The sequence below is a fragment of the Pongo pygmaeus genome, chromosome 4, assembly GCF_028885625.2.
Source record: "Pongo pygmaeus isolate AG05252 chromosome 4, NHGRI_mPonPyg2-v2.0_pri, whole genome shotgun sequence".
In the NCBI taxonomy this organism is placed as follows: Eukaryota; Metazoa; Chordata; class Mammalia; order Primates; family Hominidae; genus Pongo; species Pongo pygmaeus.
The window spans coordinates 111,538,409-111,566,196 of NC_072377.2; the positions used below are offsets into that span (position 1 = coordinate 111,538,409).

General features: G+C 37.5%; 1 protein-coding gene across 2 annotated transcripts in view; it reads right to left on the reverse strand.

Moving 5' to 3' along the window:
• Window positions 1-27,788, reverse strand: part of EFNA5 (ephrin A5) — a 292,590-nt gene that overhangs the window by 14,718 nt on the left and 250,084 nt on the right. The window lies entirely within an intron of this gene.

Consider the following 27,788-nt stretch of genomic DNA (forward strand, 5'->3'; position numbering starts at 1 on the left):
GTGTAAGTTGGAGTCAGGAAATTGGGAGTAGGGATATGGGGACAATTAAAACAAGCACAACGTCCCATTCCATTATCTTAATAGCAACTTTATAAATCAATCCATAGAGTCCCTTCCCCCAAATGAGCTGCAAAGTACCAATCAAAACCTTTTAACACATAATGAAATACAAGCTGGAGACTCTGGTTCTCTGTGTTTACAGTACCCTGCTAATAAGGCCATGAGGGCCCCTTACTTTTACTCTGTTCCATGACCTCAGACAGGGGCTCTAACTTGAGCCTTCCCAAAAATCTTGGTCTCCTGGGGCTCAGGTGAGCATGACTCAGCACTTAGCCAATTTGGTATAGAAAATGACGATATTCAGTGCCCCCAAATCAGTACTTCTAAAAGTTATATTTAGCAATGCAAATATATGTAACATTCACATCACAATTCACTATAGATCTATCATTCAGACATAGTAGAGAACACATCCCTTCGGGTACTGCCATCATGCTTGTGGTGGGCAGCTTCTGACATGGCTCCCATGGATCCCCCCCACATTCCTGTAGGCAGTCCTTTGTATAATCCCCTCCCCTTGAGAGGGGACTGAATCTATTAACTTGCTTCTAATGAGTAGAACATGGCAAAAGTGATGGGATGTCATTCTGATTATGTTACAAAAGACTGTGCCTTACTTCTAGTGAACACTCTCTCTTTTGCTCATGAAGCAAGGTACCATATTGTGAGATTTCCAATGGAGAGGACCATGTAGCAAGAAACTAACGGAGACTTCCAGCCAAGAGGTACAAGACACTGATGTCATAGTTCAACAACCCACAAAGAACTGAATTGGCTAACAATCGGGTGAGTGAGCTGAAAAGTGAATCCTTCTCACTGAGCCTTGAGATGACCGTTGCCTTGGGAGAGACTCAAAGGATCCAGCTAAGCTGCACCTGGATTCCTGGTCCACGGAAACTGTGGAATAATAAATGTTGTTTTAGCCACAAAATTTGGGGGTAATTTCTTAAGAGCTGATACAACGCTGTACACTAACAAATCTGTGTAGTTAAAGGCTTAAAGCTGACTTCGGACTGAAGGACTAAGACACGCCGGCATGTTCTGCTAATGGCCAGCATGCCCTTGCTCCCACAGAGCTGTGCACTCCTGATTCTGCTGCCATGCTCAACAACTGGATCCCTTACTAGTTCACATTTCAAGCTACTGTTACAAGTCCACTTAAAATATGCCTTGAAGAGAGGTAATTATAAGCTGCTGTTGAAGAAATACAACAAGACATATCAATTTAAATGTTTTCACTCCAGCATTTAAAAAGTGTTTTTCATTTTCCTTCCCATACAACTTAGTTTGCTTTTGCTAATGCAGCCAACCTGTGCTGTTCTTTGCAATTAGCATGATGTCTCATTTTAACTACAAATTGCTGGGTAAACCGAAATGAGTTGATACAAAATGTGAACATAAATCTTAAGGAGAATGCCTTTCTTCAAATAGGAGAAACAGAATGGAAAGGTGGTCTTTACAAATACCTGAAATGAAAGGATTTTAAAATAAGTTAAAACTTTTCTTACTATCAAAAAACTCCTATTAGTTATCTTCTACACAGGCCATCAAGTTAAATACAAAGATTATGAGACTTCAAACAACTCAAAAGTTCCCTAATCATCAAGGTAACAACCACTCTTCTTCATGAAGAACCAAAGTTTTAGCAGAAAAGGAGGGAAATATGGTATTTCTTTCACATTTTCAGGCCCAACACTGTACTCATTAGTCAACCTTAACATCTCTGCCTAACCTTATTCAGCTTCAAATCTTAATTCTGAAAGCCAAAATCCTCCTTTTCTGTGTCCCATGTCAATCTGGGTACTTTGGGAAGTTTTATTTTTAAGAATATTCAGCCGCTTTCTTCTTTTTAAAGAAATGAGTGTGTGTGGGAGCATTAAAAATGCAGTTTTCCATTATGCTTGCCACAGGCAATATTTCTCAATTTGTGCAAGTCAAAAGAAAAGACAGGCTATTAGCTGTTAGCACGGCCCAGTTTTTTCCCCTGTAGGTTTTTCATGCAGTTCAACATACAACACAAATATATGCAAATTAGGCAGGTGAAGGTGGAATTAAGCATTAATATTCCTTTCACAATAAATGCTGAAAAAGTAAAGCCCATTTAAATACATGGTACTACTAGAAATATCTCCTAGAATTTGACGAATCAATAAAATCCAGTTTGTGTACATGAGTGGAGTGGGGAAACAGAAGAAGTGGTGGGAAAAGAATAGAGATTAACCAAAGCCATATGGACTTGGAAAATGGTTACCAGATCCACAGAAAACTTCTTAAAACAAAAGTTAGGCCTCTTCTTAGGGAAGAATACTAGAGCAACAATTTGCAACTGGCTATGTGCCCTTTTTTAAAAGCATTTTCATAAAAAGCATTTTCATATAAAGAACAAAATCATGTGTTATGATGAAATACATCTCACTCATTCTAACTTTTGGGATTTAAAAGTCATGTGTTTTAATGACTTGCTCATGGCCCCGGTTTACCAAGCTTGCATCCATGGTGCCACCCCAGGAGCTACTAAATTTGCCAACACATTTCTTCTCTCGCAGCCACTGCGTCTCAAGACTTAAATCATGGGCAGGTTAAGGTCAGAGCCCAAGATGTAAAATTTGGAAAGGAGGTCACTAAGTAAAGATAGAGGCCTTGGAGAAATAAGAATATCATGTAAATGTTAGAAATTTTGATATGACTCTGGGGATGTTTCTTTTAAAAACTAGAATGAGAAAAGGGATGTGTTTCCCACCACATAACAAGAGGGATAGAAAAACATATTCTGCAAGTTAAAACTTGGTTTTAACACCAGGGAACTGTAACAGGGAACAAATAATTAGAGTAAACTTCAGGACAAGGGAGGTAAAATAAGTTCCAGCTGTGCAGCCACACACAAAAGAGAAATGGGAAGCACCACCCATCCTAGCCACTGTTTCCCTCCCCTCCCATCTCTCTGCCTCCTTAAGGCAAAGTTCTCACTGCTAATAACTAACCTGAGTATTATTTAAATTCCAGCAGGTAAGTCTCAGTAGATCAATGACTTTTTCTTAGCCACCTCAAGTAAATGGCTGAGGACAAGTTTCCACTCATTTCTAGGAATACTCCAATAGGACATTAACATGCTTTTTGAATATATTTATCTGAAGGATGAGCAAACTTTCACTTGTGTTTAAAAGCTCAGTGACAACAAACTTTGTTTCTGCTGCTTATTGAAGAAGGGGATGATTTGTCTCATATAGTTTGATATCTGTTTAGGTATGAGCCAAAAATAACGTGGATTTTGGAGAATGATTTTAAAATGTCCCCTTATAAGAAGGATTTCTAGTTCTTTTTTTTTTTCCCCCGAGACAGTGTCTCATTCCCTCACCCAGGCTGGAGTGCAGTGGTGCAATCTCAGCTCACTGCAACTTCCACCTACCAGGTTCAAGCGATTCTCCTGTCTCAGCCTCCTGAGTAGCTGAGATTACAAGTGCATGCCAACATGCCTGGCTAATTTTTGTACTTTTAGTAGAAACGGGGTTTCACCATGTTGGCCAGGCTGGTCTCAAACTTCTGACCTCAAGTGATCCCCCTGCCTCAGCCTCCCAAAGTGCTGAGATTACAGGTGTGAGCCACCATGCCTGGCCCATTTCTAGTTCTGCCTAAGGAAAATTGAAGACAGCTTTAAATAAATCTCACATTCTGAATGTAAACTTCACCTCCGTCCATCACGTGAGTGGGGAAATCTAGTCCACACAGGCACAGAAAGCAAGATAATATTTACATATCATTTTAATTGTCTAAGAAACTCCTTAACATGAAGAAATATAGTTCAGTTTCTTATTATATATTTTACTATTTTTAAAAATCAATGAACATCTTTGAACAGTTAAGAAAAAGTTTTCTATTATCAACTAGTGTTCTAACTATTCTCTGAGACCTGGCCTTGCCTAAGGCCACACAATATTTAAGTGACTTTCTCAGGCTTTAAGGTCAGCCAGTTCTTTCTTTTCTTGTTTGTGGTTATTTTGGTGAACCTACTGTACTAGAGAGGTATTATCTGACAAAACAAAACAAGACGAAACAGCAACAAACCAGACAGGCAGAATTATTCACTTAGAAAACCTCTTCTTCAGATGGAAGCCCCATAATAACCATAATAACAACAAAAACAAAAACTCCAACAAAAGGCAGAATTCCTAGAATCCCACAAGAGGAACTATTTATATTATTTCTTCTCCACAGGCTCCTTTTGCCCCTCTGTGTGATACCCTATGAGGGTGGCTGTTAACTGTTAGGCAAGGAAAGCAAAGCCACAAATCCCATTCCTCATTCGTAAGATATTAACAGAAACAATGTCATTATCAGACAGCACTAATGTACCATGACAGTAAATTACTAATAAATCATCAAGTTAATACAATTCAAAGAAGCTCCTAGAAAAAAGTTAATATTTCTGTGAGCCTTTCAGAACCCCTTTCATTATTATTCTCCTTGGTGAGGGTTCTTTTAAGAAACATGACTTAGTGGTTTGAGTGTATGCATAATGATTCTCTTTCTCCCTGGTTCATTCTTTTTGACTTATTTTGTGGTTTTGAGCCAGCTGCTGAATGTGCCTATGCCTCAGTTTTCTCATTAGCTTCGTCTTCTCTAAAACAAATTTTAAGTATGACCTGTTTTAGAGGGGCAGTACAATTTTACAATGCACTTAGAAACTCAGGTGATCCCTACAGATCTAGAATATCGTTTCACTACTCTACAGATTGATAGCATCAGCTCTGCACTTACTGGGGCCTCTGCATGGGGATATCCCTAAGCAAGGGGCACCCAGCTGAGGGCTTCTGAGGTTGTGAGTTCTGACTACAAATAGGGAGGAGGAAGGACTCAGGTGTGGAGAGTGGTGATTAAAAGCTACTTAGGCGTCATAAGAAAAACAAGGGTAATTAAGTGTGATCTTTTCTAGCCTAAATTTTAAAAACCGGATTCTACCATAGTTTGATTTGTTATTTTGTGTGTGTTGGAGGGTGGGGGTGGTGATGAAGATATTTATGTGAGGATGTGCACTGAGGCTGAGAGAATTTAGAGAATTAGGGTGCTGGAAGATCCTGTTCCTTTTGAAAATACGTTAAGATCTCTGAGCTCTTTTTTCAATCCATGTTAAGAGTGTGAGCAGTGAGCATGCTATTAAGCTAGAAGGACAGTAGGACAAGGATGTAAATCCTGCAGAGAGGAAACTAGGCTGGGTGTTGAGACTGCTTTTGCAACTGTATACCCAGACATGACAGTGATGACACTAAAGAAAACCAGCCCAGAGGTGGCTATAGATCCCGCACCATGCCCATACCAGTCCATGGATATTGTGCTGCTATATATAAATGTTCTCATTCCACTCTTTTTTTTTTTTGTATACTATTTGGGTTAGCCTGGTGCAGTGCCTATAGTCCCAGTTACTAGGGAGGCTGAGGTAGGAGGATCACCTGAGCCCAGGACTGAGGCTGCAGTGAGCTATGATTGTGCCAGTGCACTCCAGCCCTGGTGACAGGATAAGACCCTGTCTCTAATAAGAGAACAAAACAGGCTGGGCATGGTGGCTCATGCCTGTAATCCCAACACTTTGGGAGGCCGAGGCAGGTGGATCACTAGGTCAGGAGTTCAACACCAGCCTGGCCAAGATGGTGAAATCCCATCTCTACTAAAAATACAAAAATTGGCGGGGCGTGGTGGCAGGTGCCTGTAATCCCAGCTACTCGGGAGGCTGAGGCAGAGAACTGTTTGAACCTGGGAGGTGAAGGTTGCAGTGAGCAAAGATCACGCCACTGCACTCTAGTCTGGGCAACAGAGCAAGAATCCATCTCAAAAAAAAAAAAAAAAAAAAAGGGATGAGGGTAATTATCTATTTTATTTACACAAATCAATGATTTCTTTGGTTGTATTTCTTAACCAGTAAGCCATGTTCTCCCCAATGCCTATCATTTCTGGTGGTATTACAAGTATCTAGATAGAAATATCCATTCATTTAGGCTGCAGGCTCCAAATGGAATCCTAGAGGCCTGAACAAATTAACGTTCTCTCTGTAGAAGATGAAATTTTACCAAGGAGTGAGTCATTAGGTACCAGGATTGTACATTTTGTTTCACACTGAAAATGCTTTCCTTGATAAGGCTTTTATGTTGATTGAGTGGAGAAAAGGACAGCCAATCTCAGGGACTAAATTCTAGTTTATTCTGATTGTCTCTGAGATGGATTATCTCCAGAAAAGTTAATGGCTGTGCATTCCCATTCGTCATACCACAGAACAGCAGCCAGGGTTTCCTTTTCCATAATCTGGTCCCAACCTTATTCTCCTTTGTTTTGTTTGTTTTTTTTTGAGACAGGGTCTCTCTCTGTAGCCCAGGCTGGAATGCAGGGGTGCAATCAGGGCTCACTGCAGCCTCAACTTCCCAGGCTCCCTCTTTATCCCTCCTACTCTTTTCCCTTCTTCGGCATACATTCATAGCTTGTACCAACAATATTCCCTCCTAGAATCTCCTGGAAAGTCCACCTTTTCTCATGTGACCTTTCCTTTGCCTCTCAAAATCCCTACTTCCTCTGGCCACTTGAGGTATGTCTCCATTTCTCCAACACAATAACCCTCTTCCAGGTTCCCACAGAGATCTGTTTCTGTCTCCTTACTAGCACTTAACCCATTCTGTTTTGTTTTAGAACTGGTTAATACATCTTATCTCTGCTACTAGAGTTGCAAATTCCCCCAAAGGCAGGAGCCATGCCAAGCTGTTGTGTTCTTGGGTTCTAGGTTCTGGGGAGTCTATCACTTTGTTCCTAACAGGTGTTCAATAAAGATTTGAAGAATTATTGTAGGGATTTAAAAAAAAATCTGTCGAGGCCAGGCACAGTGGCTCACATCTGTAATCCCAGCATTTGGGGAGGCTGAGACAGGAGGATTGCTTGAGCCCGAGAGTTTGAGAACAGCCTGGGCAGTGTGGTGAGACCCTGTCTCTATATAAAAAAAAATTTTTTTAATTGGCCAGGTGTGGTGATGTGTACCTATGTTCCCAGCAACTTGGTAGAGTGAGGCAGGAGAATGGCTTGAGCCCAGGAAGTCAAAGCTGCAGTGAGCCATGTCTGTACCACTGCACTCCAGCCTGGATGAGAGAATGAGACAATGCCTCAAAAAAAAAAAAAAAAAAAAAAAATCTTCTAGCTGCAAGGTGATTTGTTGACCTAATATGAACCAGCATTTAGGATGAGGACACAAAAGTGAGAGGGGTAGTGGTAAATGTCAAAGAAATTAAGAAAACAAAAAAGGTCCTTGTCCTAGAACTAGAAGTCTCCCCTGCCCACACTGCTGGCTCCTTCTTGTAGAATGATCTTGGAAACTGATCTAATAATCAGGCAAAGCCAGGGATATACAAAATTCACGTAGTTAGCATTTCAATATCTGTAAGAGTGGGGTCCCAAGAAGTAAGAAATAAGTGAAAGGAGGCCAGGTGTGGTGGCTCATGCCTGTAATCCCAGCAGTTTAGGAGGCCAAGGCAGGCAGATCACCTGAGGGTCAGAAGTTTGAGACCAGCCTGGCCAACATGGCGAAACCCCATCTCTACTAAAGAAGGAAGGAGGGAAGGAAGGAAGGAAGGAAGGAAGGGAGGGAGGGAGGGAGGATGGAAGGAAGGAAGGAAAGAAAGAGGAGGGAGGAAGGAAGGAAGGAAGGAAAGAGAGAGAGAGAAAGGAATGTGGGCATCTTTAGATCCAAAGATATGTAGAATTTAATCAAATGATAGCTTGGGTACAGGTTGCAGGCCCCTCCCAGTGAACAGAGAATAAAAGCAAAGTGAGGTTAGAGTCCAAGTGACCATGGGCTTCTTTAAGTAATGATAAAAGGTGGCTCTGGACAATCATGATCACAGGTAAGGGTGATATTGTCCTTGCTGAATTCCTCTAATCATGAAGATCAGAGAAAACCTCTCAGCAAGTTAAAGCACCTCAGATGTTACATGAGAACATAACCCCAAAACTGTGCTGAGGGATACAACTATCTTTCAACCACAGCAGAACTTAAAAGAGGCATTTTTTAAAGAGTCAAAACCATAGAACGAGTATTTCTTGTGTATTAAAAAATGCCATCTGTGAATGTGGCACTTTAATACTTTAAACTGTGGGATAACTTTGGCCAACTTGAGTAACAGGTCAGACAAGCAATTCTAATTTAAAATATATAAAGGAAAAATCGACTTAGATTTGTGACTAAGTGAAATTTTAGCAGTGATGAAACCTATAATTTACGTGTAGTTTTAGAACATTTAAGAGAACTAAAGGTTCATCATATTTTAAAATTGAATTATAATAAGAATTACTGAAATAAGTTTTTACAGTCAGACAACTAAAATATTTTTAAATGATAGAGAATAACTAAATCTAAGTTCAGCTTAAAATGTTCTAAAGTCTATTTAATTCACCAAGGTTTTAAATGAATCCAAATATTTACATTTGCTAGCCTTATATATAGAATAAGATATATAAGCTAATCTGAATAGGCTAAATTTGAAATTTTTAGGAAGATTTAACAAAATTTATAACTTCAATAAGTCAAATATCAAATTTTAAGTGTAAAATTTAAATAAACTTATTTCACAGATAAAACCCACCCTTCTGTGTATCAAAAATTCATCCTGACACTTCCTTTCAGGTCCTGGATCACATGCTACCTCCTCAGAGAAGCCTCCTATGACCACCTAATCAAAAGCTATCTCCATGTTTCTCTGGCACTGCATCCAGCTCCCTACTAGTATAACTGACAGTTATAGATTTGTTTGTTTCCTGGTTTATTGTCTATTTCCTGATGAAGCTGTAAGCTCCAGAAGCAGGAACCATTTTTTAATATATCACAGTGTTTCTAAAATCTAACATAGTGCTTGGCACAGAGGAGGTACCCAAAAAACATTTTGGTAGGAGTGAATAAGTGAATGAACAGAAAACTGAATTAGCCAGAAATATTCAAGGCTACATATTACAAAAAATAACCAAAGGCAACAAGGTGTTCCAGAAACTTGAGATCTTCACAGATTGATTTGCTATGTTTTTCACTCTCCGTGAATATTACCTTTTATATTTCCTCTTGCTAATGCACAGAGCAATCTCATAGCTAGATTTGTTTACTATTTGATTTGCCAGAAACCTTAGTTTAGCAATCAGATAATGTACAGATGGATTATAAAAGATTGATAAATTACAATTATAACTTTAACATGTAGTATAGTAAATAAATCAATGATGCATTTTTAGGAGCTTCTAGCATATGAAAAGCCTGCAAAACGGAAAAAAGGATAACCATCCTTTAACATTTTGTTTCTATTTCTTAAGAAATTTCTGCAGCTAACATATAAAAACAAGTATTCTATCCATTAGCCATGATAGTAATACCGACGTGCTACTTAAGTTTTAAGGAATCATTTATATTTCTATGCTGACTCCACATGTCATACAAATAGGAAGATTTATTGTATTACTTGGCATTTTGAGGAAAAATTCATTCTATTTTGCCGCTGCTTAGTGGAAGAAAACTCTTGGGTCAACTTATCTTTTTAATCTAAGAGGTCTCAATTGAAATTGGCTTTGAAGTTTGCTAATTACAAAACTCAACAGGGGTTTTCCCTTATTTGGTGTAACTCATATTTCTATTCATTAACCCCAGTTTTAAAAAGATTTAAAAAGTCTGAATAGAAACAACTTAAAAGTCTGAAGAACAGCCTCTCCCCTGTGATACCTTTATAGATACTTCAAGTGCAAACTTCCCCCATACTATCAAATTCTATTTAATTACAAATCTTCTGTGGTTGCAGGAGGGAAGGTAAAATACATACATTTTGAACTTTCCAACCATACAGGGCTGTAGGAAGATGAGAAATCAGTAAATTCTTTTCACTCTATATATTGGGGAAATTTATGTCAACCTGAGTTACAAGGAAATCAAGATTCTGAAGGGCAAGCCTGCTAGCTGCTTTTGCAGGGCCAAGCCACTGGGTTCAGATGCTTTCATTCGGGTGAAAAGATCATTACCAGGCGGCTCCAGGGAAGTTGGCCCTCCTGTAAGTGTGCTCCTTTGTTATGAATATGGAACAGATGGAGCCAAATCTATCTGCTCTGTAGGAACAAAAACACTTACAACCCAGCTCTCTCTATTAAAGACTCTACTTAGCTCCTTTATACCATTGGCTTTCTGTGCACTGCTGTGAGGTTTTGACTTTATAGAAAAAGGCACTTCATAAAAGCAACAGTTCTTACTCTTAAACCAAAGTGGCCTAAGAACTAAAGAAGATGAATACATGGTTTCACCGACAGGACTCCTTGGAGATATGTAGATATTCAATTAGGGGTGTGTGTGTGTGTAGGAGGAGGAGGAAGACTGTATTCAATTCTGGTAAATGTCCGCATTAAAACAACATGAAAATATAGAAGAGAACGATGAAGATGTCATGTTTCTCATTACAAGGATGGCATCTAATTGCTCTAGCATAATAAAATGGCAAGATTTAATTGTGTATATATGTCTGTAAGGCTAGCAAGGGCTGTCTTGAACAAAAAATATGACTATGCACAACAAAATCATGCGGGTAAATATGATTAGTAATTAGGACCATACCACAAAACAAAGGCTATATGATGCTTCTTCACTATGAAAAATATTAATTACTTTCAGCATCATCATGCCAATTTGCTTTTACAGTCTGAAAGATGTAAACACTGCAGGTAAAACCAATGCATGCATTTATTTATCACACCACAAGAAACCTACGGCCATCCCTACAATGTGCTGTTGCCAAGATATATGTGCTGACAGCAAGGTAAGTTTCACAGGCTTCCGGGTGTGGATACACTACTGTATACGCACCTTCCATTGATAGCAACAGGGGGAAAGGAGTGTCTGCCTTATTTCATTACATTTATTAAAGCGATACATTTAAAGTCTGGCTGCCTCTTCGGAGATAATTGAAAAAAGAAATTCTGTGGCAGGATGCTTTGATTCTGACTAAATCAAGTCTTCGGGCAAATTTCCTCCTGCCAGTGGAAGCACAGCTTGCCTGAAGTCGTAACCTTTGTGGGAGGAAAGGAACTGGCCTTGAAGCAGATCATGAAGCAGATGTTTTATGCCAAATCAGAGTCTGGGGATACGTAGGCTACTGCAAATAAAACTCTTCTTCTGTCTGTTCAATCATTTCAATTCCCTGCAGTGTGAAATATGAACTTGCCAACAAATGGCCAGCGTGCTGTGCCTCGCAGCAGGGGGGGAAGTGCCACAGCTGTGCCAGAGACTGGAAAACTCAAGATGCGCATGACATGTTCATTAGTTCCCCTGTATAGTCAGGGCCTGAACCAGGCCAGTCTCCAGAACCATCCACAGGGAAGCAGAAGGAGTGTTTACTATACCCAAAAGAGTTAAAGACATGATTTCCACCAAAATGAGTTGCACAACTTGTAGTGATCCCTTTGATGACCCGAGAAGGTTAGTCTTTAAAACAAGAATATATCTCTGGACAGGAATAGACAGAAAATATTATGTCTGCCAATGATTACTGTTTTTTTCTGACTTTATTAGCAGCCTGCTCTGTGAGCAATAAAAAATGAAATAATGAATAATACTTTCAGTCTCCAAGCATCTATGAGAGATTGAAAGAATTTAGATGTCTCTTCTCTTTATCAGAAAGACAGATTTGTGGAAAATGCCTGGCTCACCTGTTGCAGGCAAACATAACACTAGTTCTTCCTAGTGTAGTAGCCTTCTACTGCATTCTTCATTACAGTTTCACAATAATAAAATAGTTATTTGTCTAAATTAAAGAAAAGTAACATTAGACTAACAAATTTCAATTTGATGTCCTTTGTGGCATATTGAACATACATATTCACACATAGCTTTATAGCTGTAATCCTAGATTATAAATATCCCATATTCTGTTCTATTGTGAGATTTTTCAAAGGTTATTCACATGCTTTCTAGTGCCACATTCTTTCAAATTTTAATCATGAGCTCCCTAAATAGAAGTCATTTGCATCTGTAAACATTCCCTTGCAGTAGTATTTAGCAGTGTATTCTCTTTGTGCAGAGCTATTTTAAAAGGAAAATAAACCTTAATATGGAACAACAATCAAGCATGAGCATAAAGAGGTAAATTAGAGGCTTGAGAAACCCTGTAAACCCTTTATGTAATTTCTGAAAAATGTCTGAAGTTTCTCAATCTTAAAATAGCCCAGAATCATATAGCTTATTTCAGATGGTGGATTATAGGGATAATATTCACATAATCCAACTTATGACCTAAATCATAAGAACATATTCAAGAAATGAAATGAGTTTGAGATAATTTATTATTCTGAAATGAGGCCAAATAAGTACACATGGTTCAAGCTCGAAATGATAGACCATTATCACAAGTGATGGCGAGTTCTCATTAGTCTGACATTTCTAAATCAATGCTGTAGTCAATAAATCTGTTGCAGAATGGTTACACATGATCGTTTTTAGGAATTAATAACAAGACATATATTTTTGTTTTAGGATTCTTTTGGCACCAATTACTCTAGAATATTATTTCTTCATAATGTTTATTTTTCTCTACTTAACTTGACCAAATACAAATTAGAAACATGAAATTATTTCTTAATTGACATGGAGCGTGGTGGAAGCGAACATCATCTCAGGATGCGCAATACTATTAATATTTTTATAACAGCTATCAATTATCTACTATTTCCATGCACCAGGAACTGTGCCAGGTTTATTAAGTTTAATCCTGAGCACATTTCTTCGAGGCAGGTATTATTATCCTCATTTTAGAGATGAGGAAACTGAGGCTTAGGGAGGATAAGCAGTTAGGCGATGTCATACATAGCTAGCGTAGGGTGGAACAGATATTCAATTCCAAGTCTTCCTGATGCCAGAACTATACAACCTCAGTTTACGGTACAAATCGTACTTTTCTTCCTGACCACCCTACTTCAAATATTTGTTTCATAATTTCCCAGAAGCTCTTAAAGGCTCTTCCAAAATAGTCTGGGGGAGGTTGAAACTTGGTAGAACTTGACTGTGTAATCTTAAGCATGTGCAACAGATTTCAATAAAAAGGCTGCATGGTGATTTTGCCTGCAGAGACATGCCCTATGCATATTTTCTAATCAGGTGCATGTCAAGAAAAAGCCTTTTAATATTATATTACTGTAACTGTTGTAGTCCTTTTTTAAAATTTTAATTGTTCAAGCTACGGTAGGACTTTATGATGTACTCCTAGGTACCCACATGCACTATGGCAGGAGGAAACAGGAAACAAACATAGTAACCTAATGTTCCAAAAAGAAAACTGGAAGAACTGGCAGTGACCTTAGTATACACTCGCCATGAAAGAAGAGATTTCCCAGCCTGGCCTTGCCATCTCTGACATCACAGCACGTCCCTTGAGATTTGGGCAGCCCTTGCCTGCTCCCACTCCTGTGATGCCTCAGCCCTGGCCGGAAAGAGAAGCAAACTAGCTGATGACGTTGTGCCACGAGAACCAAAAGGAACATACAAATAAGAAACGTCTGTTATCCAAACCCAACTGAGAAGGCTCTGTCTCAGGGAGGGGCCTCCCCATTTACATACAGACATTCCAGGGCCTTTCTGGATGTCTCTGAAAAGTAACAGATGCAGCAGATTCACTTATTTTTACCTTAAAGTCAATAAGGTACACCAAAGGTGACTTTGTATCTATTTTTTTTCCTTCTGTAATGCAGGTATTTAATCAATGAATGTCCTATTTAATGGCATGTGTAACATTTTTCTATACCATTTGCCAAAAATTACTCACTTTAACAGACCGAGTTCACAGAATCTCAGTTAGCCCAAGAAGCAAAAAGGATTCTGCTATACTTGGGGCAAATGGGCAACAGTCCAGAGTGATCCTGGTGGAAACTAAGTCAGATCATGTTACTTCTCTGTTCTAAACTCTCCAATGGCTCCAATCTGACTCAGAGTGAAATCCCAGATCCTTACCATGGTCTATGACGAATCGCCCCCCATACTCCATAGCACCAATTAATATTTGTATACATATTCTATGTATTTATATACACAGAATGTATACAAATATATATATTTGTATATATAGAATGTATACAAATATTAAATTAATAGAATGTATACAAATATTAATTGTGGTTTTTGCCATTACTTTTAAATGGTAAAAAACCGCAATTACGTTTGTACCAACTTAATACGTACTCTACACATGTCTACGGTTCTTTCCCTTTGTTCAACCTATTTGAGCCATGCGGGCCTTGTTGGTGCTTCTCCAGGCCCACGATCTCTGCAGCCTCTGGATGTTTTTCTGTTCTCTCTACCTGGAAAACTCTCTTGCCAGATAGACACATGGATTGCTTCCTCATTTTCTTTAGGTCCCTCCTCCAATGTTAACTATTAGAAAGGCATTTCCTGACTATTTCATACATACACACACACGTACACACATACAATATGTATGTTTTATATATATATATATCGTAATTTCCCCACCTTCACATTCTCTATTCTTCTTACTTTACTTTTCCATCATAGTACTTACCACCTACTTGACATATTTTATATTTATTTATTTGCTTATTTAGTCCCCTCCCAGCCTCCTGTCCCCAGTAGGGTGTAGCTTCTATTAAATCATGCATTGCCTATTTTTTTCTCCGTTGTATTCACAAACTCTAAAATACCTGTTGAATGAAGTAAGAGAGGAAGGAATCAGTGAATGAAAGACAACATCACCTCAAGAAAAACACTTGTTTTCTCACTGATCTGCTCTAACTGCCCACAAAATCACAAGTTTAAATTAGAAAAAAGTGAAATAAAAAGTCTAATCACTGCGTAGGCATATGAGTTTCATGCAATTTAAGTAGGTTCTTAAATCAGCTATAAAGATGAATAAGTAGCTTACTTTTTAAGATATACTAGGTTTTTCTTCACATTTGTACAAAGCACAATTAGTTTAAAAGTACCTTTGAAAAAACTTCTACTAATAACTTGGCAGTTATTTTCAAAGCATTCCTGCAAAGGGTGAAGGCAGATGATGGAAAACTATCAACCAAACATTGAGTCTAACGCAGGCCCTAGGTTATTCTTGGTGAACTTTTTTGCAGTAATGCCGAGTAGTAGCAGCAGCAGCCCTGATTAGCCCGAAAACGTCCAAGGAGTGACATAGACCTGGAAGACATTCTCATCACCACCATCATCAATGACCACTTTCGCATCCTCAGACCAAGCGGAAAGCTAAAATCTCGGAATCACAAAACTCAAGTTTATGGCGGATCATTTAATTTAGTCTCTTCATTTTACAAATTTAAGAAACTAAGCTTCAGCATTTCAGAGAGATCAAGTGGCTCACCAAAGCTCATCTTACTTGGGAGAAGAATATTGAACAAGATGACCTGGGCCAGGGACACTTATCAAAAGAAAAGAGAAGTGTTCACTCAAACTACCTAGGACAGAACTAGAATAAAGAAATTGTCCCCAAAGCTCCTCTTAAATACTAAGAACCCAATTATTAGGAATTAAATGTTTAATGAATTTACTTTATAGCTAGTTCTGCTAAAATTTATGAAATAGTTTAGTTGAACTTTTTATTTGCCGAACATATTCTTTAGAGTGCATGTAAAATCAATGTGTATAATACATTTATGTCCCCTTTATAGAAAAGAGTATAATTTTACTATTTTAAATAACTATGAAAGGTTATGGCAACTGCATCTTTGCCTCTGACATAGGGTTGGTCATAGTTATGGTTTATTTTTTCTCAAATATATGGTCAGAGATACAGTCTCAATTAAGATATTACTCCTGAAGGAAAATGGGAGGCATTTTACACTCTCTGCTTTATGATTCTATTTCCAGAAAGCACAAGGGTGAAAAGTGGGAGCTGTGGTACTAATTTGAAAAACTAATGAAGTAATAGAACTGTTATTTCTCCTAAGTGGCTACCAGGCCCTATTCTCTGCACAGTGTAATACTGTATCTACACATGTATGACTTAAGGCCACAGCTACTACCACAATATGCCCTCAGCAAAACAACACACACACACACACACAAAACCATCACCATCACCATCACTGCTGCCACATCTTACTAAGGAAAAGGCTTATAAAATTTTTATCTCAATTCTCAGGGGCCAAGAATTTTATCTCAATCTCAAAGAAATGTTCTTTACACTCCCTCACAGCTATCTTTTCACAATTTTCAACTACTTTTGTTCCTTACAACCATTTTGATCCTGAAAAGTATATGTAAACTGAATTTTTAGAAATCAGACCATTTTTTAAAAATGCTCTAGGGCTATTGAAAGGAACTCCATTTTTGTAAATGGAATAATCACTCTGCAATTTATCTTTTGTAAAATCCTAATTTTCTTATGTCATGCTTGTTTAAAGTGATATAGACCTGTTCAGAATTCCTCAAGGGGGTAAAACCAACATTAATTATTTCTTTCTACTCCATTTCAGTTGAAAACTTTCTCTAGAATAAAAAACAGAATTTTACTAATACTTGGTAGCGTCTGCCTTGTGATTCTCTTTATATTGGCACAGATCCATTCATTCTAGAAAGCAAGACTTCTCCTGGTAAGGCCTTGGTGAGCTCTGACCCTTACGCAAATGTTGAGTGAAGAGCCCTGGCCTCCCACGTAGACAGACCAAACCATCTTTTATCGATTCCTCCTTCCCTTCCTTGTGCCCCTGTGTCTACAATAAGAAAGAAGATACGCAGTCCTTACTCTCAGGGCCTTACACTTTAAAGAGTAAAATACAAAATTGGAAAATGTCATTGTTCTGAAGAAAGAAGCAAAAGGTTTGAAGGTTCTGTATGGGATGGAGTGGTAGCACCAACTATTGAACCAAGGGGCCCAGTCCAAGGTGATAAACTCCACATCAAGCTTGAACACAAAGACACTAAAATCTTCCAAGGGGTCAGGTTCAATCAGAACCCTTGGCAATCGGGATACACTTGCTCATCTGAAGGGAGTACCAGATGCAAGACAGTTGAAAAAGCATTGACCAAATACTTACACCACCCTAGGAAATGAACTCATAAAGACAGGAGTATGCCTCATCTTTCGTCTTTGGATCACCAGTGCTAGAAGCACCTACATTTCCACATCCAGAGTAGCTTCAGAAGACATCAAAATTTGGGGAACCTTTTGGATTCAGCAGTCAGAACCCAACCATTAAAAGCACCAAGGGCGTCCCCAAACATTAAGCCTGTGAGAGATTGGAAGGGTGTATGGGATGCAGCAGGAACAATGCTCTGGTGTAACTATGTAGGTAGGATAACGCCTTCTGTGGGACAATGAGATACGAGATGAAAAACTACTGTGTATTGCTAGGGATTGCAAAACTGGCTAGTTATTCCTTGCAAAAATAGGATTCTCAATGTTCAGAACCAACTTGGAAGGCATATGTATTAGTAAGTGCCTGTCCTATAGCCCCCAGCTTAATCACAATTGAGGTATTACTTAACATTTTCATCAAAGAATGTAAGATGGACTCACGAATAGGTTTATAAGGAAAATTATTTGGGTGCAGTAACTAGTTATTGAAGCCAACTAGTTAAATTGTTCATTAAAGTGGAATGAAGTTCAATAAAGACAGTTAAGGCATGCTATGAGTCAGAAGCAGAGAGCCTATCACATGAACAGAAGAGCCACTTACTAGGTACAAGTATATCTCAGGAAAAACGAAACCTACAGCAGACTGCAAATCGAATGTGAGTTATACTGGTCTACTCGTCAAACCTAATCAGAAGTTTTGTTCTCACGTTTTGGATCTGCATTCAAAATGGGACTCCAGAAAGATGACAAAAGTTATATAAAAGACTTAAAACCGGTCTTGTAGGAACAGCCAGAGGAATTTAAGTGACATGATTCTTTTCTTTTTTTTTTTTTTTTTTTTTGAGACAAAGTCTCGCTCGTTGCCCAGGCTGGAGTGCAGTGGCGCGATCTCGGTTCACGCCATTCTCCTGTCTCAGCCTCCTGAGTAGCTTGGACTACAGGCACCCATCACCACACCCGGCTAATTTCTTTTTGTATTTTTAGTAGAGATGGGGTTTCACCATGTTAGCCAGGATGGTCTCGATCTCCTGACCTTGTGATCTGCCTGCCTCAGCCTCCCAATAAGTGACATGATTCTTAACAAAGGCATAAGTCTTTGAAGGAAGAGAACACTAGTCTGTATATGTTGCTCATCTGAAAAGAATACTAGAGGCAAGGATGTGTTTTTAACTATACAGAAAGTCTGGTTGCACTGACCAGATAGAAAGGACTAGATGATGAATGGTATTAAAATGGATTTTTATGACCAGGAGAACTATATACTTAGTATACTTTAAACGTGAATGGGATTTTGTAAATAATCGAACCTAATCCATGGAAGTCAGTTCCCTCAAAATGCTCCATAAAAAAAGGGTTCCCAGGTCTAATAAATTTGGTGAGCACTGTATATTGTACCACTCGCTTTGAAGAATTAACAATACACAGTATCATATTTAAGGCATCAGAAAGTTTTTCAGGAAAAAAAATAACTTTAACAAAATTAACTTAAACAGAAATTATAACATCTTAATAATTTTCTTGTTCCTTGAAACTGTCTTTGGATCCTCAATCTAGCCTAACTCCCTCTCTTACATTTGAGAAAACAGACTCACTTATATGACTGGCCCTAGATCTGATTAGAGTTGGGCAGTGGCAGAAATGAGACTTAACCCAGTCTATTGCATGTCTTACATTCTGTTGATGCCAATGAAATAAAGCTGAAAATTAAGAAACAGGATGTTTTCCATTCTTTGTCTTGGAGTCATTGATTTTTCATATTACATCCATTAAAAGAAAGAAAAGTAATTAAATGTGAGAGAAATCTTAACTGAAAAATATAAACCACATTCTTTAATTTGTTGACCACAGCTAAACCTGCAAAAGCACTAGAAAAATATGAGTACTAGATAAAGATAAAATAATACTGTACAACACACTAGAAATATAAATGGTAAATTGACCTCTGCCCCTGTTGCACTTAAAGGATTAACTGCATAAATCTCTTTGTTTTGAACTATTCCACATATTCTACAGTACTGTTCATCAGTGAAATACACTGGTTTTGGCCAGTGGTTGTTTCTGCCTATTTTGCATCACTACCTAACTTCCTTAGGCTAAAAAACAAACCAACAACAACAACAAAATACTCTGAAGAACTCCTCTTTCCTTATCTCATGCAGTCTTGGAGCTGTCGGTCAAAGTACTCTCTATTCTTTCCAAAGCACAGGCATATAAGCCAATCAAATTCCTTCTCCCAGGAACTTGCATCCTGAGTAGGGTGACACAAGGAATTGAAAAATGTTAGAGCTAAGAAAATCGAATGGCTGAGTCTTGATGAAACTATCTACTTGTTTCTATATTTAAGATCCCCACCACTGTCTTGGTTCCTGTCCATCCTGAGGTCTTCAGTTAAAATAACCAAACTCTGGGAGGAAAAGTCACTTTTTGTTTGTTGGTATTTGACACAGGGTCTCACTTGGTTGCCCAGGCTGGAGTGCAGTGGTGCAATCATGGCTCACACCAACTATAGGCATGGCCATCACGCCTGGCTATTTTTAAACTTTTTTCACAGATGGGGTCTTACATTGTTGCCCAGGCTGGGCTCGAGCGACTCTCCCACCTCGGCTTCCTAAAGCACTGGAATTACAAGGTGTGAGCCAACACGCTTGGCTCTTTTTGTTTAAGTTAGCTAGAGTTGATAAATGTTGTTTATAAATGGAGCACCTTAATGAATATAATATTCATCTGTGGTGTACTTTGCAAACGGATGGGGTATTATCAAATGTTCATAATTATTACAGGGGTCATACATTTGGCAATGAATTATGCCAGAGTGTAGACAAAGAAATGAAAAGTAATATTAATTTAAGTGTGATGGGTAAAAAAAAAAAAAAAAAAAAAAATAGCTCTTAAAGTCATCTACAAACAAGGCTTGCCAAAATTTTAAAAATATAGATTGGGTGATACCAACTTTGGGCAACTTATTGATTAACCTGTTTCTGATGGCAGAAAGAATTATTCTATTTTGTGTCTCTGTGGTATAATTTTATCAGTGAAGTGACAAACCATGCTTCCCAGTGATGCCTTGAACTGACTTGGAATGTACGGTAAAATACAGATTTCCTCAAATGAATTGCCAAAACCATTAATCTTTATCTAAGGACCCATAATAGTTTGTTCTCAGTAGCAGGTGGGGGAGAGAGAGAAAATGTCTTCCAGAAAGCACTTTGGCAGTCAATCTGGTTGATAATAAAACTTGATGAAACATCTGTGATTAATATTAATTCTGATTCTCTCTTTAATGGATAATTGTGAAAAAGATAATTTATCCCATTTCATTTAGACTACAGCTGAGTTTTTCAATTTAGAAAAAGAACATTTCTTCATGTTTCTCAGGTATGAGACTATAGGGAAAAAAAACCAGGTGCACAAAACTTGCCAACAGACAGGCAATTTTCTAGTTAGCCCTCAAAAATATTTTGTACACATTCAACTGACCACTACAGATTTGGATGTCACTCCCAAATGGTTCTCTAAGTGAGTAGACTGATTATTTCTTCATCCTCACCACTGCAGAGCACTCTAAATGAACCACAGTGAACTGGATTAATACTTTTTGAACTCAATTAATATATTTGGCCATATTTGATTCTGCAAAGATGGTAAGAAAAATGCCCTTGTGAGTAAATGACAGTGAGCTATTTCTGACCACCAGTGTATTTCAAACTAGTTGATGATAGAAACTATTTTTGACACATGCAAATGTATAATTCAAAGTACCCATAAAAATTTGTCATGGAAGCTACCATTAATTTTGACAGAAACTAGGAAAGTAACTAATTGCCTTTCAAATATCAATATTAAGAAAACCATTTATTAAACTAGCACTTCAACTCATTTACACATGGAAAACTTGAAGCATGGGTTGAAGTCTCCTGCCCAACTCTCCACACCTAATGAATGGTGAAGCCAAAACCCAGGCCTCCTCATTCTCATCTCATCTATCTTTCAAAACTTAATAATACTTTTAAAAGGAACCTATGAAATAATAGACTTATTTTCTAAGAATCAGGGTATATTACATGGTTAAAAAATGACTGTTGTCTAACCCAATACAGAAGTGGTAAATAGTGATTAAGTACAGATCACTGTTGACCTTTAATCATAACCAAATCATTGCTCCATTTAAATTGACTCCGTTTTCATCAGACTCTAACTGACATCAGGGAGAGCAAAACAAACTGACAAGCACAAAAGGTCACAGACAATAGGCACTGATTTCTTCAGTGTTCCTTCCAAAAACCTCATGTTATATAAATAGAATATTACAGGAACTATTCATTATTCTTTTCTTTCTCTCCAGGTACACATTTTCCTTCGAAACTGTTGGTCCAAAATGAATATTTCTTATCACTTGATATCTTGCCTGTTTTCTATTTTTATGTGGCTTTCTGATTCTTATCCTAACCCAGCTTACCACTTTGAAAAAGAAATTTATTTTATGATAAAAAATTTTGTTTAATTGTACAAGAAATACAAAAACCCTTAAGGGTTCTATGGTTTTTGTTTGCATCAGCAAGGTCAAATTATGTCTAATTTACGGGTAAAGCAATGAGACAATTTACTTGGTTAGGCAGAAGGAAGGATTTATTATGAACATTGTGAATTAGATGACTCCCAGAATCTTCGTCTAGTTTAGTCTTTATCTTAGACTTAGTCTCTCCTTAACCAGAGCTCCCTGGATTATACCAACATTCACATCACAAAGACTGCTGTTTCTCAAGATTGATGGTACTGTTGACATGACCCTTCCATTTAATCAAATCCTCTAGTACCCACTTCTTTCAAGTCTTGAATTCAGACCCATCCATTCCTACTTTAAGCCAATGTTCCCGAAGTGTGGTACAACTTGCAGTAAAAACAGCTGGAGGGCTTATTAAAAATAGATTCCTATGTTGCAACCTCATAAAGTTGAATGAATCAAACTTTATGGAAGTGGGTTCCAAGAATTTGCCTTTTTACCTATCATCTGCAGGTAGATCACTAAATGTGGGATAGCGTCTTAAGCCCTGAGACTTAAATTCCGCCTTGTCCCTCAGATCAATATGTTACTACATCTTTAACCGATCCCTTCCTCCTGAAATAGTCGTCTCTCTCTCTTTTATGGAAAGTGCTAATCTTAAAATTCACTAATCTTATAATTCACTTTATTTCTCTTTTTGCTGTCATTTTCATGAATATATTTTTCCCACACTGGATTGTGAGCTCCTAGAGGACAAAAATCATATTGAATACTTTCTCCACAGTGTCCCTTACATTGGCCCTCTAGGTAAACATAGCTCAGTAAGCACTGATGAACTGCTTGACTAATGAGAAAATAATATGTAATACTGAAGTGTGTCCTTCTATAGCCACTGTAGATTTTCTACAAATATAATGATGCACAAGTACCAACAGCCTCAAGTAGAGTGTAATAAAGGGGTTTTATAGCATTTGGAATACAAATATTTCACAAAATTGCCACAATAAATCTAAAATATACTTTAATAATAAACTAACACATTGTATCTAAAGGTCAGAAATTCTGTTATTTGATTAAACTAATAATCTAGCAAATGTTATTGATTTAGCAATTCCACTTAATATAAATATCATAAAAACGCATGCAAAAATCTCTACACCTATTGCAAAGGAACTAAAGGCAATCAAAAAAAAAAAAGAGAAACTCAAGTAAAGGATATTAATATCTCTGAGATTAGAATCATTTCTGCGTAAGTACTGGTACTATTTATAGAATAAGCTTTTGAACATTGCTTTTCACACATGGATAAGAGCTAAGGGCATGAACTTCGAAGTCAGAATGCCTTTGCTCAAATCTGGACTCAACCGTACATGAACAGTGTGATTCTAAACAAGTGATTTGACCTGTTTGCATTTCAGTTTTTCTCATCTGTAAAACTGGAACAATAACAGTGCCTAACACGTACCTGTGATAAAGTATGGATGAGATTATATATATATATATAAACATATGGAATGGATAACTGCTTACTACATGCTAGCTATTAATATATACCCAGCAAGCACCTAGTCATAAAACAAATGATTTCAACGTATTTATATGATAAGCCTCAAATCAGTTTCCTCTTTAAGAATATACTACTACTGCCTATTGCCTGTTACATATATTCAAAACTCTTCAGACCAGAATTAATGGCCCTTCATAATCTGACCCAATCTATCCAGTTTTTATTTTCCAAATACTCTCTATTCTATTCAGACCTTTTCATTGATCCCTGAGTTTATGCTGTTCTGATTCCTTATCAGGAGATGTGAGGCCGGTAAGAGAAGAAATCCACGTGAGCGGTGTGAAGCTTGTTTTTTGGAGGGCTGCTGGGTGGGCTCCCTGACTCTGGACATCACCCTCATGAACCAGTGCACCAGTGCCAAGATCCCCTCTGTGTAAAATCTGGGTGCTGCACATGGCTGCTACAATTCCTGAACTTCATTCAAAAGGATTTCAAATGTTATAAATTCTCAAAGTGTGTTTCCCCTTATGGAAGCCCTACTCATCTTTCTTGTGCAAAGATGTATAGTAATTGCAAGTCTGTGAAAAACTGGTGGATTTTGAATAACAATAGCAACAGCAAGTATAACTAATCACAATAAGTGAAACAATAATTTGCAGCCGCTGTGCTGCTTAAGGCTAGATAAGGTAAGGCAATCCCCGGCATGGCGCATCATGTTAACAAGCTGCAATGTCGAGACAGTTGTTCACTAGGCTTTGCAATATATCCACCAATGCCTACACTGTGCTATTGATTCTGTTAATGAAATTTAACCTCTGAAAAACGACTCAGGGCACTGAAGAGACATATACTTTCAATACTCTTGCTAATCATTAAATGCCTTCATCACAAATGAAACAGGAATGGTGAATGACACATTTCATTATGTCATCATGTCTGATCCCACAAACCATTCAGTAGTACTCTGCTTTGTTCTATAAACCCATTTACTTCCTAGTATGTAAATTTCAGGAATAAGTTGACATGAAATTTCCCTATACATTTCCCATTAGCTGTCTTGAGAACAGGGTCTGCCTAAGTTCCAAGGTGAAGGTAGAACTTAGATAACGACTTGCCAATGATGCTTGAAATCTGTCTACTTTTAACTTCTTTTAAAATATTTATTATGAAATAATTGAATAAAGACTCTAGGCTTGGGGTCAAACCGCATGGGTTCCAATCCTGACCCTAGTACTAACTACATGATCTCAGGCAAGTCACTTAACCTCTCTGAGCCTCAGTTTCCTCATCTACATGATAGATAATGATAGTACTGGCCTCACAGATGAGGATTCAACAATTTAAAACAGATACAGTGCTAGGTACAGTGCCTGCCACATAGTACGTGCAATATATGCTAAATCACTCTAATTACGCCCATCAGAACAAGTGTTAAGGGAGGAGTTATTAGTCAAAGCATGAGTAAACCTTTAGCAAAAGGCTGAACTAAACTTCATTTAAATCATTGCAGTATTCATCATATTGCTTCAAAGCTGATCAAACTGAACTGCCCCACTGTATATAGTAAAACCTCTAAGCAATATACTAAAAGTAAAAAATTTGCCTGTTCACATTTTTAGCCTCTAATTTACTCTCCTTGCTTACTTAGATTTGTCCATTAAAAATTCCACCTAAAATGAAGCAAGTATGTCTGAAATCAAGGTTGAGGACCAATAGAAACTGTTAAAGCAAAACACACAGCAAAACTTAATCAATTCAGATTTTAGTCAGAATTTGTAACAATTTACTGTAGGAGAAAATGAACTTTTAAAAATGTCTGTAAAAAAAAAATCAGACAAAGCAAATTTGTATTAGAAGCCTGATACTGGAGGTACTAAAAATTGGGCAAGTTAAAAACAATATACATTCTTCTTAAAAATGATTCAGGGCAAATGTTATTTGTTTTTATGGGTTTACATGCAAAAGGGAATGCTAACTAAAAACTAAAACTTAGCTAACATTAATGTAGATAAAGCTAGTTGGAAATATTGTATATCTCTAAAAATAGCAAAATGAAAAGATATTATCATTCCAATTTCCAACAATAATAGACTGGCTGGCTGTTCTCCAATTCATGATATTTTACTTTTGAGGCTCAGAATGAATTAATTTTTTTGTGAAGCTTTAAACTTTAAAACCAAACCCATACATAGCATACATATTAAAGTTCTGTTCCTAATGTGGATTTTATACAATCTGACTTAAAATATTCGATGGAAAAGAAGCCTGTTGCCAAAGTCCACATATTTCCCCTATTAAACAGAGGTAAGCCATATCCCCAGAAACCACATTGCAAGCCCACAGGATACTCATGAACTAAAATAATGAATGATAATGCCTCATTCTCTGCATTAATAGTAAAGAAAAGAGAAAATAGAAAACTTTATAGCCACTATCAGCTTTCTGGACCATAAATCTCAAGTTTTGAGAATTGCTTCCCAAAAGGGTAGGGAGCAAGGATGAGTTGTGAGAGCTTCGGAGCCTAGAGATATTTTTTTAGCAAGCCAGCAAAGCACTGACACAAATTTCTACATATCTCTGGCTGTGAAAAGTCTCATTTGTGGTGATTTATATTTCCTCATAAAGAACTCTGTAGATAATATAAGCCTGCTGTGAGGCTGTATGACAACTTTCAAACCAAGAGTTACACGACCATTCGGTGAAAATAGAGCAAGAATAGATGAGTGGGAAAGTCTGTAGAAATAGTATTTCTTCTGATGAAAGGCCCAAATGCTGTTCTTCCAGCATGCACGAGGTTCAGAGAGTAACCTTTCACTCTGTGTGTATATAACTTGTGGATAATATTTTGGTTGTCTATTCTAGGAAGTATTATTTTTTTCCCAAAGATTGACTATGCATTTGGTGTGTGCATGCTTGTGTAATTTACAAGAAATGACACTCAAGACATCATCACACTGAAATTCAGTTGCCTTAATAAGTTACTAAGAGAAACACAGAGAATAGCATGCTGACAACCCAAAGTCAATGAAGTATAAACACTGTTATTCCAAGTGTCACTGGTGTGTTATTTCCTTTTTTCCTGGCATCTGCTCTATGTAACACTGTACGCACACGTGATACAGCAGCTCATTAAACTGTTTCAGTTAACTCTGAAACAAAATTAGTGCATTACATGTTTATAAGGCTGAGAATTACTGCTTCCCTGTGAAATTACACAATTAATCAGGTGCATTATTTCTTTAGGAGATGCAGCCACGTTTGACATTTAGGGATAAAAAGAACAATCCTTTAATTTGTTTCCATTTCACCGTTTAGTCTCAGTGGGGTAAAGGAAGCAAAAGGTGACATAATTCCTCCTTTTCTCTTAGGAGGTCAGAACTCTACATGCTTCCTCTGTCTCATAATAGCATTCTGAATTCTTAAAAGGAGTACAAATAAAAATTATTTTGGTTTTGAACGTCTTGTCTGAGTGTCACAGCCTTTGAAAAATTCAGACAATGGGAAGAGTACTTAGGAGTCTTCAGTTTCTTATGGCTTTATACCGTGAATTTCCATCAAGTCCCGATTACTGAGTAACTTTTAAGGCTCCTTTTGCAAACTTTCAAGATGGTCCCAATGTAAAAATCTATTAAGCAGTGATATCTGCTCTACTTTCCTTTTTCACAGACCTGGCATTAACTTCTCTGATTCTTTCAAACAGTAGTTAAACTAGATTCATCCTTCAGTCACTTAACAGGGCATGCATTTCCTTTTAAAATCCGTGCTACTTGATCAAATAATTTGCCAACAAATTTAAAAATACTTTTCAATACCCTGTGTTCCTATGAATTGCCTCCTCCACCTTTGATTTCACTCAAACTATGTGAAGTGTGCTAGGCGAAGCCATCACCAGAAGGCAGAGGTACATACAGGTCTAGCTCCAGCAGCACCTGAGCTGATGCTGCGTATGCGTGCTCAGAAGGTTAAGAGGGCACCTGGCAGTAAATAACTGTTTTCATAAGAGGAAATTACAATTAACAGAATAATTTCCACAAGTCCCTAAATATCCTCTTTCATGTTCTTTATTTAACCTTCATTTAAGAGCCCTTGAAATTCATTCATGCTTTCCTAAAAAATGACTAGGGACAACTTGAAACAGACACAATTCCCTAAACTCATTCTTTAAATAAAAAGGTGCATTATTGCAGCTTCACTAAAGACCTGTGGGAGTATACAAAGCGAATAGATGGACTATTTTTGAATAGAGACCCGATATAATCCTTAAAAAAATATGCTAGCTTTCAAGGGGAGAAAAATTGTTCCATTCTAGTTTCAAAATAAAACAAAACTTACAAAGAAAAACTAAATAGTTTTTGGTGACTAAGATGTACTTTGCGTCTATATCTGGGTACTTACTATTTGTTTTTTGTGCCATATTTATTCTCTTCCCTTTAGAAAATGTTAAAATTCGTCGGTTTCCCAACACTTCCCTTCCACTCTTCTGTATTAATACAAGTGTGTCTTAAAACACCATGTGCTAGTACACATACTTGAAAAACTAGAGGAGGTGCACCAGTATTTGACCACAGTCCTACAGAACATTTCAGTTATAAACCTCTTCAATCTTAGCGAAGTTGATGCTACAGTAAATAATGCTAAAATA